General features: G+C 51.2%; 1 non-coding gene across 1 annotated transcript; it reads left to right on the top strand.

The window, feature by feature from the left end:
• The first annotated feature begins 9,074 nt into the window (after positions 1–9,074).
• On the top strand, positions 9,075–9,156 carry TRNAS-GCU (transfer RNA serine (anticodon GCU)). Its single transcript has one exon. It is a non-coding gene; the product is annotated as a tRNA-Ser (tRNA).
• Positions 9,157–10,356: the final 1,200 nt, after the last annotated feature.

Here is a 10,356-nt window from a genome sequence, read left to right as displayed (position 1 = left end):
GTTAGCACTCATATTTATTAGCATTATGAGGACATAGTTGCCCATCATGTTAACAATAACCCCCTTATTTCCTAAGCATCCTGGCCACAAAGGAGCAGTTCACAGACTGTGCCGGTCCGCAGCTTGCTGGGAGTTTTCTCATGTCTGCTCCTCCTGGCTGCCAAGTCTTGCAATCTGGATCTCTCTCTCCATTGCCGGAGTATTTTCCTGACGCAGGACAAGGCCTCCAGTCCCCCACACCCTCCTCCCTGGGCCGTCCTAGCGCCTGGGCACTGAATGAGCAGAGCTCTCCCTCGGGGAGCAGTGATGCCGCTCGTCCTTGCCTGCTCCTCGGGGAAGCAGGACACGGGGACTGTGGGTAGCGCTGAGCTGGACGAGCCCCTGCAGCTTGCCCACGTCCTGCTGGGGACTTGTTTCGAGCCTGGGGGAAAGGCTGGGCCCCAGGTTGGTTTCTGTGAAATATCTGCTGTGTGTGCCTGTGTTGGTTCACCGCTCCACCCAGGAGCAGCACAGGCCATCCGCACACGCGGCCTCAGCCTCACCAAGGCAGTTTGTGCCTGAAAGTCTGCAAAGAAGAATTTTCCCACCTATTTATTTGGTGCAATAAAAGAGATCACATTCACCCCAAGAGCCGTGTCTGCCCTGTCCTCGCACCAGGACACGAGCTCACACCCGCCGCCGGAAGTCAGTGGCAGAAATTCCCGTACTCCTTTCTGCGCGTGCCCCGGGCAGCCGAAGTGCGGGGCAGCACCACTTGGGGCATCTTCCCCTGGCTGCTGTCCCAAGCAGACGCTCCTATCTCGAATTCAGTCGCCTGTGTTTCACTAAAGCACGTTTACCAGAAAGACATCCCATCCTGATTTGAAGATGTCAAGAGATGGAGACTCCACCTTAGGTGGAGAGCACATACTTATCCCAAATTACAGCCATTGCAAGGTATAAGAATTACCTGCTAATTACAGACCAAATACACAGTGCAACTTTATTGATGCAGCATCAGTCACACACACATTAGATATATTCTATATATCTGGCTTGTCCAACATATGGCCCGCGGGCCGCCAAGCCATTTTCCCCGGCCCGAGGTCCCTCGCTGGGGACAGGCGGGTGGGGGAGCTGCTCACCCCTCGGGGCCGGGCTCATCTCCCCCGCGGGCGGCCAGGCACCACGGTGAGCGGGGCCGTACAGGCGAGGGGCTCCAGTGCAGAGGGATGGGGATATGAAGCCATTTATTTCTCCCCTTCGGTCTCTGGGGCAGGGGCTGGCTGGATGCAGAGTGGGTCCCTCCCCGCCTGCCCCTGCCCACCAGCAGCTACCATGAACCTGGCAGTAGGGCCGCACAGGCAGGGTCTCTCTGGCCAGCCCAGGACAGAGGGTGTAAAGGGGTCTTTGTCTTGGGTTATAATAACTGACTGGCCTGTGGGGCTAGCTGACAGCGCTGCCCATGTGGGACCCAAACCCAGTAATGGCTGGGCTGCCCCAGCCATGACACAGAGACACTGGGACTGGCCCCAGGAGACAAAAGTCCTAGTCCTGCCCTGACTCCCCATCGGCATTTGAGGTGCACTTGGCATATGATGGCAGCACCTGCACGTGTCAGGCTGTGCCGTACATATTATGACTATACCTGATGGGTGGGGGTCCATGTCGACACCACAGTATCATTACATCGTAATAAAATGGCGATTTTGAATTGGTGAGTTGTTTTTAACTTCACCTGTCTCTGCCAAACTCGTTTTTCTATGACTAAAATTAAGTTTGGCTCTATTAGCCACAGGGCCTACGCTACGCTCAAAAAATGGCGAATCAGAGGAAACGAAAATTGATGCAGAATGTCGAGTTTTCAGGGATAGTTGGACCGCTGATTTTTGTGTTGTTGAACAAAACGGGAACATCCTGTGTCTGATTTGCCAAGAGAAAGTGGCTGTCGGCAAGGAGTACAACGTGGAGCGCCGTTATTCTACAAAACACACAAAGAAATGTGGCAGCGCGGTGGGCGCAGTAGACTTGCTCGGGTGAAGTCTCTAACACGGAGCATGACGGGGCAGCCGTCTGCTTTCAGAGCTGCGAGGCAGAAGTCGGAGGCAGCAACCACGATCCGTCTCCTGATATCCGAGGCAATAGCTAAGAGAGGGAAACCACTGTCCGATGGAGAATTTGTGAAAGATGCCTTGGGCAGATTTACTGATAAACAGTCAATCCACACATCCAAGCCTTCATTCACAAGCTGCAGTTGTTTCAGAAACAGTTGAATAAGAAGAATGTCACCCATCTCACAATACCGTTAAAGGGATGCGCTGGGACTGTGACCCATGACAAGTTTTCTGCACCGATCGGCCGTCCGCTGGACGAATTCAAACAAAGACGTGCGGATTTCAGGGAACGCAGCGACGAGCTGGACCTGTTTGCAGATGCATTTGGAGCGGATGCCACCGATGCTCCTGGCACGATCCAAATGGCACTAATTGACATCCCAAATAACAGTGCCTTGAGGAGAGCTTTTGCCAAACAGGACCTACTGACATGTTATAGTCAATGTGTTACGTGGCACTCTTTCCCAGATCTAGAGTCATGCACTTCGGTTCATTGCCCTGTTTGGCAGCACGTATTGCTGGGAGCAGCTTTTCTCAAGACTGAAGAACATAAACACAAAATCAAGATCACTTTGGGCAGACGGACATTTATCTGGAGTACTCCGCATCGCCACATCGAGTGTGCCGGCAGGGACTGATAACTGCTGCAGGCAAAAACAATGCCAGGTATCACACTAAAGAAACCAGTGTTCGTTGTAATTCTCAGAAATTTAAGAAGAGTAGATTTGTACACGTCATTGCTTTACACGGTTTTGTACACGTGCAGCGTGGATGGGAGCTGCTCGTTTTCTTGAGACTTGACAACGGTTGTATTGCCACCTGTCTCTTTTTTTGCCTGAATAGTTCCTGTTGTAACCGAATGTCCCAGTTACGAACGCACTGGAGAGCTGTGCTGTACGCTTGTTTAAGCCTGACCAATATGCTCAAGAGCAGAGCCCGAGCGATCTGGGCTCCAGCGTGAATTTGGAGCAGGTAAAATCTGTGTACAAATACTGTCCAGGGCTTGGATCGGGTTTGCTTCTGTTTCTCTTTGCGCGGGGTTGGGGGCTCAGCTTGTTAAAGATGTGATGTCCGCTGACACTTGGGGAGGAGGAGGTAAAACTAACCAGACACCTCCACAGACCTACTCTAGGCCGATGAATAGACCCACACGATCCTACAGGGAGCCCCAGGGGAAAAGACAGACTGGCAAAGACATGAAACCTCCCGCTCTATCAGATATATTACTAGAGCCTCTCTTCTTCCTCAGACCCAAAGATATCACTGAGCTTATACACTTCATCCTCACACGCAACAATTTCACTTTTAATAATCAACACTTCCTCCAGATGATGGGAACAGCTATGGGCACTAAAATGGCCCCACAGTATGCCAACCTTTTTATGAGCCACCTGGAAGAAGACTTCCTCAAGAACTGCACCATCAAACCCTTGCTGTACTTCCGATAGATCGATGACATCTTCATCATTTGGACTGAGAACCTGCAATCTCTAATTGAGTTCCACCAGAAATTCAACAGTCACCATCCCTCCATCCGACTTTCCCTAGAATACTCCAGCACCAACATCCCCTTTTTAGACACAAGGATCAGTAACCAGAACGGTAAAATACAGACCACAGTATACAAGAAACCCACAGACCAACATACATATCTGCACAGAACCAGCAATCACCCGAAACACACCAAAAAACCTGTGATATACAGCCAAGCCCTCAGATCCCACCGCATCTGTACTGAAGAGCACACCCGGGATCGCCACCTCACCAATCTTAAAAAGGCTTTCACCCAGCAAGGACACTCCTCCAGAGAGAGAGATCACAAATTTGGAAGAGCCACCCGGATACCACGTGAAGAACTGCTGCAGTACAGAAGGAAAACACCCACAAATCGCACACGGCTGGTTATGACGTATCACCCCTCCCTCGAACCCGTACGGAAAATCCTCAAAAAATTGCAACCCATATTAGAAAAAGACCCTATTCTTAAAAAGATCTTGCCAGAGCCACCCATCCTAGCCTTCAGACAAGCACCGAACCTCGCCAACCTCCTCACCAGAAACAAACTTCCTTAAGCCCAGAACACACCAAAAGGGTCCAGACCGTGCCAGGACAAGCAATGCAAAACCTTCCCCCACATCTCCACCGCCTCCACGATTACTACACCCCACAACAGAGCCATCAGCATCCCAGGATCTCACAGCTGCACCTCCAGAAATGTGATATACCTCATCCAATGCACCAAATGCCTTGATGGAAAATACGTGGGGAGTCCAGACAACAACTGCGCACCAGAACGAACGCACACCGGACATCTATCAAAGACAGAAACACCCAATTACCGGTGAGGGCACATTTCTCACAGGAGGGCCACTCTCTCCCCAATCTCTCAGTCCTGATCCTCCCTCAGCTTCCCGCAGGAGCCATGACTCGATTTTACCTGCAGTGCTGCCATGCCCCGAGGTGTCACACGGCTGCCCTCTGCCGACACGCAGTGTTCATCCAACCGGAGCTTAAAAGCAGAATTCAAGTCCATATCACACAAAACTAGTTTCACAGGCTTACTGAGAATACCGGAGTATGTAAGTGCAGGACAGGCTTTGCAAGAATTGAATCTCAAAGGAGCATCTCGGTTAGACACCTGTAGCAGGACTACAGCCCACTGGTTCAAACTCAGCTGTTTTGGTTTTTCATTCCAGTTTATACTTGACTAACACAGAGCTTGGACACTGGAATGACATTTTAAAGGAGGAGTCCAGCCATTGACTACGAACTTGGAAAAAACTCAGTTTAAGCAGAAGTCTGGGGACAGAAGGATTAACATTTTATCTTTTGTACGTTAGGAGCTCATCTGACTCCATTACCGTTGCACCCACGTGCCTTACAGCCTACGGTGGATGTATCTTCACAACTTCCCCGTGAGGTAGAGAAGGATCATTCCCACTCACGGTCAGCGCACCGAGGCACAGAGGGACAAAAGGATGTGCCCAAGGTCAGCAGGGCAGGCTGTGGCAGAGGCTGGAACGAAGCTCAGCTTTCCAAAGTCCTTAGGTAACCGGTGGCTGTGTTACCTCTCGGTAGAGCTTGCGTCTCCTCTCCTTTTCATGAAATGCAGGAGTAACCACAAACGCATGAAATACGCACCAGAAAGATAAGATTGAGGGCCAATGTTTCTATGATGAGGAGTAGGAATGACTGGATCATTTCTTTTAAAAATTAGGGGAAAAGCCTCCATACGTTTCTCTTTCATACACCTCACTGCAGGATCACCATGCAATACAGCACAGCTTTGCTTCCCAAAGGCCAAAAAAACCCAACAATCTTTCTGCCTGCAAAACAATACAGTTTAAGTCTTTTCAAAGGTTTGGCTTCATTCAAATGATTTACATGTGTTGTTTCAGTACAAGACACAAGAGGCATGCAGAGGAAATGTATGAACTCAACACAAGTCGCACCTTCGACTAATTTAAGTTATAAAGTTAAAGTAAAAAAAAGAAAACGTTTTCTATCAATGACTAGACAGAGATCAATAGGATAATCAAGCTGCTTTAAAAGCCTACAGCAATCAACAGTAATTGAATATACTTTTGCTGTCATTTCATCATCTGTCATATTTTTATTTAGTCACCAAACTTCAACTAACCTTTGGCTGGCTTCTGGGTAAAAATTAGCTTCCAGGACTTAATAATAAGGTGGCGTAGTGTTTAAAGCGACAGGCTATTAATCCTTTGGGCTCTGTATGTGCGGGTTCAAATCCTGGCCTTGTCATGAGTTACTTGTGTAAATCAGGGCTGAACCACTGATTGTCCTTCTGCTGACTTCACTAGGAGCCAGACTGTCAAATGGTAAAAGTTGGGCAAGTGTATGCACTGGGCACATGTGTCTTTTGGGGGCTCTGGGCTCCAGGGAAGTGGGGAAATGTTAGCAGCCACACCTGCCATGCCCACACCAGGCCAGCCCACAAAACACACATCCTACCTCAAAAAGTAGTCACTTCACAAGAGGTTGTGGTGGAGCAGCGCAGTGGGAACACCAAGTGGGCACTGTGCTCCCCACACACCTTGTCATCCCATTCCCAGTCTGGCCTTTCCCCTGGCGAGGCTTAGAAAGCCCCAGGAGTTTGGGGGATCTTGGGCGCGGCTTAGAAAGCCCCAGGAGTTTGGGGGATCTTGGGGCAGGGGGCACTTGGCAGCAAGCTGAGCAGCTGCCTGGACAGGCACCAGGAAGGAACAACCCTCCCCAATAATGGGATTTCTCTGCCCTGCGCGTGGCAGGTCTCACCCCGCAGTGTTTTATCATGCACCCGCGTTCACCCCGCTGGCCCTTTTGCTCCAGCCTGACCCTCTGATCCCTGCGCGGCTTGGGAATGTCTTCCATTTTCTGCCGCCCAGGGGCGATTCCCTTCCCAAGACGGCTCCCGTGAAGAGCACGATACCGCGTGGATGAGCGCCTGTTGGTGATGGACAGGAGGGGTTTCGGAGCAGGGGGGACCAAAGGGGTCACCTCGGTGCAAGTCCTCCTGTCCTTCCCACCAAGGGGCGGAGGGGACACGCGCACTCAGGGCCCTCGTTATCCCCCACGGGTGGTAAAAGGCTGTAAATTATTGTAGCCATTTCCCCGAGATGTCCGTCACCACCCTTCCCTCCGAAACGTCACACAGAGACATTTGGGGTGCAAGAGAGACGAGCGTACATTCGAGTATGCACAAGGAAGAGTTTTCCAGTCCAGGCTCACAGGTCATTTCCAGATATTTCGTACTTTCTTAAAGCAAATGGCACTTTTTTTGAACCCGAGCATCCCTGGGGAGAAGTAAAACCAGGCCAGATGGCAAGTTTCAAACATCAGCCTTTCCATACAGACCACCGTAGGCAGCACGAGTTACAATCACCTCCGAGGAAACACTGGCATTTCTGCCGAACTTGTGCAGAGCTGGAAGGGTCTTGCTCAGACTTCCCCAACAAACTCGGAAACATTGTGGGATGAGGCTTGTTGGGCTCACATTGTTTAAATCTTTGACCTCAGGAAGTGCTCCCCAAACTTTGCCTCCATATGAAGGACGCTTACACCAGGAAACTACGGCTATGGACCGCACCCAGAGTGGTGGTGGATGGGTCCTTCTCGGCCTGGAGGGAGGTGGGCAGTGGGGTCCTGCAGGGTTCAGTCGTCGGACCGGTATTATTTAATATCTTCATCGGTGATTTGAACGAGGGTGTGGAGAGCACCCTCTCCAAGTTGGCTGATGATACCAAGTTATAGGGGAAAGTTAGTACACCGGAGGGCAGGGAGCAGATTCAGGCCGACCTGGACAGGTTGGATCAATGGGCAGAGAGAAATAGGATGCAATTTTAATAAAGATAAATGCAAGGTACTCCACCTGGGAAGGAGGAGCCCCAGCACACCTATAGGTTGGGGAGCGTCCTTCTCAGCAGCTCGGAGGCAGAGAGGGATCTTGGAGTCATAATTGACTCCAAGATGAACAGGAGCCGGCAGTGTAATGAGGCCATCCACAAGGCCAATCGCACCCTGTCATGCATGAGCAGGTGCATGACTAATAGCTCAAGGGAGGTGATGCTCCCCCTCTACGTGGTACTGCTCAGGCCGCAGTTGGAGTACTGCGTCCAGATTTGGGCGCCGCACTTCAAGAGGGACGCGGGGAGTCTGGAGAGGTCCAGAGGAGGGCCACTCGCATGATTAGTGGCCTTCATGATAGACCCTACGAGGGGAGGTTGAGAGAGCTGAATCTCTTCAGCCTTCACAAGAGATGGCTGAGGGGAGATCTTGTGGCCGCCTATACATTTATTAGTGGACGTCAACGGGGAATAGGGGAAGCGCTGTTTCCTAAGGTGCCCCAGGGAGTGACTAGGAACAACGGGTGTAAACTAGCTGAGAGTGGATTTAGGTTAGATGTTAGGAAGAAATGTTTCACAGTAAGGGCGGCCAGGATCTGGAGTGGGCTCCCAGGAGAGGTGGTGCTGTCACCTAGCTTGGAGGACTTCAAGAGGAGGCTAGATAGTCACCTGGCTGGGGTCATCTGACCTCGGCCCTCTTTCCTGCCGGGGCAGAGGGGCGGACACGATGATTCATTGTGGTCCCTTCCGACTACAATCTATGAATCATCTTCTCTCCAACAGGCCATGGTTTGCTGTCCGGTGAGCCCACACAACCCCAGACAGCCTCAGGCTTCCTGGGTATAAGCAAGAGTGGATTTTGGCCAAATGAACATCTCTCTTCACCTGCCGGGCCAGTAGAAACACATATAACATGTTCCTCCCCCACCGAGTTCCCTTCTCCTTCTTCGCGTGGAGAGGACATGAGTCCAGGAAGATGTGGGGGGACCCAGAGGCCAGCTCTACGCTGGGCTCCAAACCTGCGCCCCAAACCCTGCGGGATCCCTCTGCGCGGGTACTTAGGTCTCAAGCGGACTGTGATCTTCAGGGTTCAGTAATGTTGCCGAATCTGGACTCCATTTCCTCGTGTTTTACCCTTGAGGTTTCTAACAAGCTCCGCGAGAGTTCACGTGCGACGTAGTGAAATATCTTTGACCACGCTCGGTAGTTTCCCCGCGCGGTTATGCGCTTTGCCGTTGTAAACGACAGCTTCACCCGAGAAGATCAGCTTGGGCTGGATTTGAGAGCACCTGTCCAGCGCGCCCTGAGGAAGAAAGAGAAGAGAGACAAACAATTGCACCATGAATCGCTGCAGGGGGATCCATTGGTGCTAAATCCAAAGCCTAGTCTCAAAGGAGCAATAAGGGAATAAGAGGGGCCACATACACGAATAACATTAAAGCACTGACTGCACCTGTTCTTTCCAACCCCACCCCCAACATTTTGATGACCAGTGGTTTGGTGAGGGCCAACCCTTCTCATGATCCAGCATCTGACTCAGCCACTTCAATACTGCAGGAATGGCCCAGGACCTTCCAGCACGGGTGCGGTTTTTTGGTATTGAGAAAGATTTTCTTTTGGTAGACGTAACAGGCATGACAAGGTGGCCGAGTGGTTAAGGTGAGGGTCTGCTAATCCATTGTGTACTACATGCATGGGTTTGAATCCCATCCTTGTCGTGTGGCATTTTTGTGGAGCGAGGTGGGCACGCTGGAGGGGAGGAACAGGATCCAGCTAGCTCTGGACAGGTTGCAGAGGTGGGCGCATGAGACTAGGCTGGGATTCAACACAGACAAATGCAGGGCAAATGAGCCAGCAGCACACCTATAGGCTGGGAATCACCCCTCTTGCCAACATGGTTGCGGAAAGGGATCTTGGAGTCATCGTTGACTCCAGGACAGACATGAGCCACCAATGCGAGGAAGTGGCCAGCAAGGCTAACCGCACCTTGTTGTGCATCTACAGATGCATCACAAGCAGGTCCAGGGAGGTGATCCTTCCCCTCTATGCAGCACTGGGCACGCCGCAGTTGGAGTACTGCATCCAGATGACGGAGAAGGAGACGCATGCATGCATTTCCAAATCACAGACAAAGCGCGTGAGACAAGCAGCCTGCACATGGAAGAATTTGCATTTGTTTTAATCTGAGAACATTTAACAAGGATGGCCGCATATGTAGGGAACAGATAAGAAAGGCTAAAGTGGCGACCAAACTTAGATTAGCAACAGAAATCACGGACAACCAGAAGTCCTTCTTTAGGTACATGGGGAACAGGAGGAAAACATGGGAGTGTGGGGCCATTCCTCAACAACACAGGAGAGCTGGTTACCAGCACCCAGGAGCAAGCTGAACTCCTGAATGACTACTTCGCCGCGGTCTTTCACTGGACCAAGGGGAAAACAGCGCCAGGTGGAGTACAGGATGAGCACGGCAGGAATAACTGCCTTCCTACTATTGCCGTAGAATTGGCGTGTGATCAACTAAAAATATTAGACATGGACAGGTCAGTGGGACCAGGTGATCTTCATCCAAGAGTGCTGAAGGAGCTGGCCAAAGTCACTGAGGACCCCTTGGTGAAACTCTTCCACAACTCTTGACGCTCTGGAGAAGTCCCTGAGGACTGGAAGAGGGCCAATGCTGTGCCCATCCACACGAAGGGCAGGAGGGAGGACCCGGGTAACTACAGGCCACTCAATGACCTTCAGTCAACTGAAATGTCAGAGGTATTGCCAATTAGCAACAGATGCAATGAATCTCCTGCTCTGTTCAGCATTGCTGAGGCCTCCCCTGGGGTCCTGTGTCCTGGTTTGAGCCACACGATTCAAGAAGGCTGTATCGGGAATTGATTATGCACCAAGTGCTGAGATGCAGCTGCTTC

This window comes from Alligator mississippiensis, unplaced genomic scaffold (genome assembly GCF_030867095.1).
Source record: "Alligator mississippiensis isolate rAllMis1 unplaced genomic scaffold, rAllMis1 scaffold_32, whole genome shotgun sequence".
NCBI classification, from domain to species: domain Eukaryota; kingdom Metazoa; phylum Chordata; order Crocodylia; family Alligatoridae; genus Alligator; species Alligator mississippiensis.
This window is presented reverse-complemented; position numbering and strand designations above follow the sequence as displayed.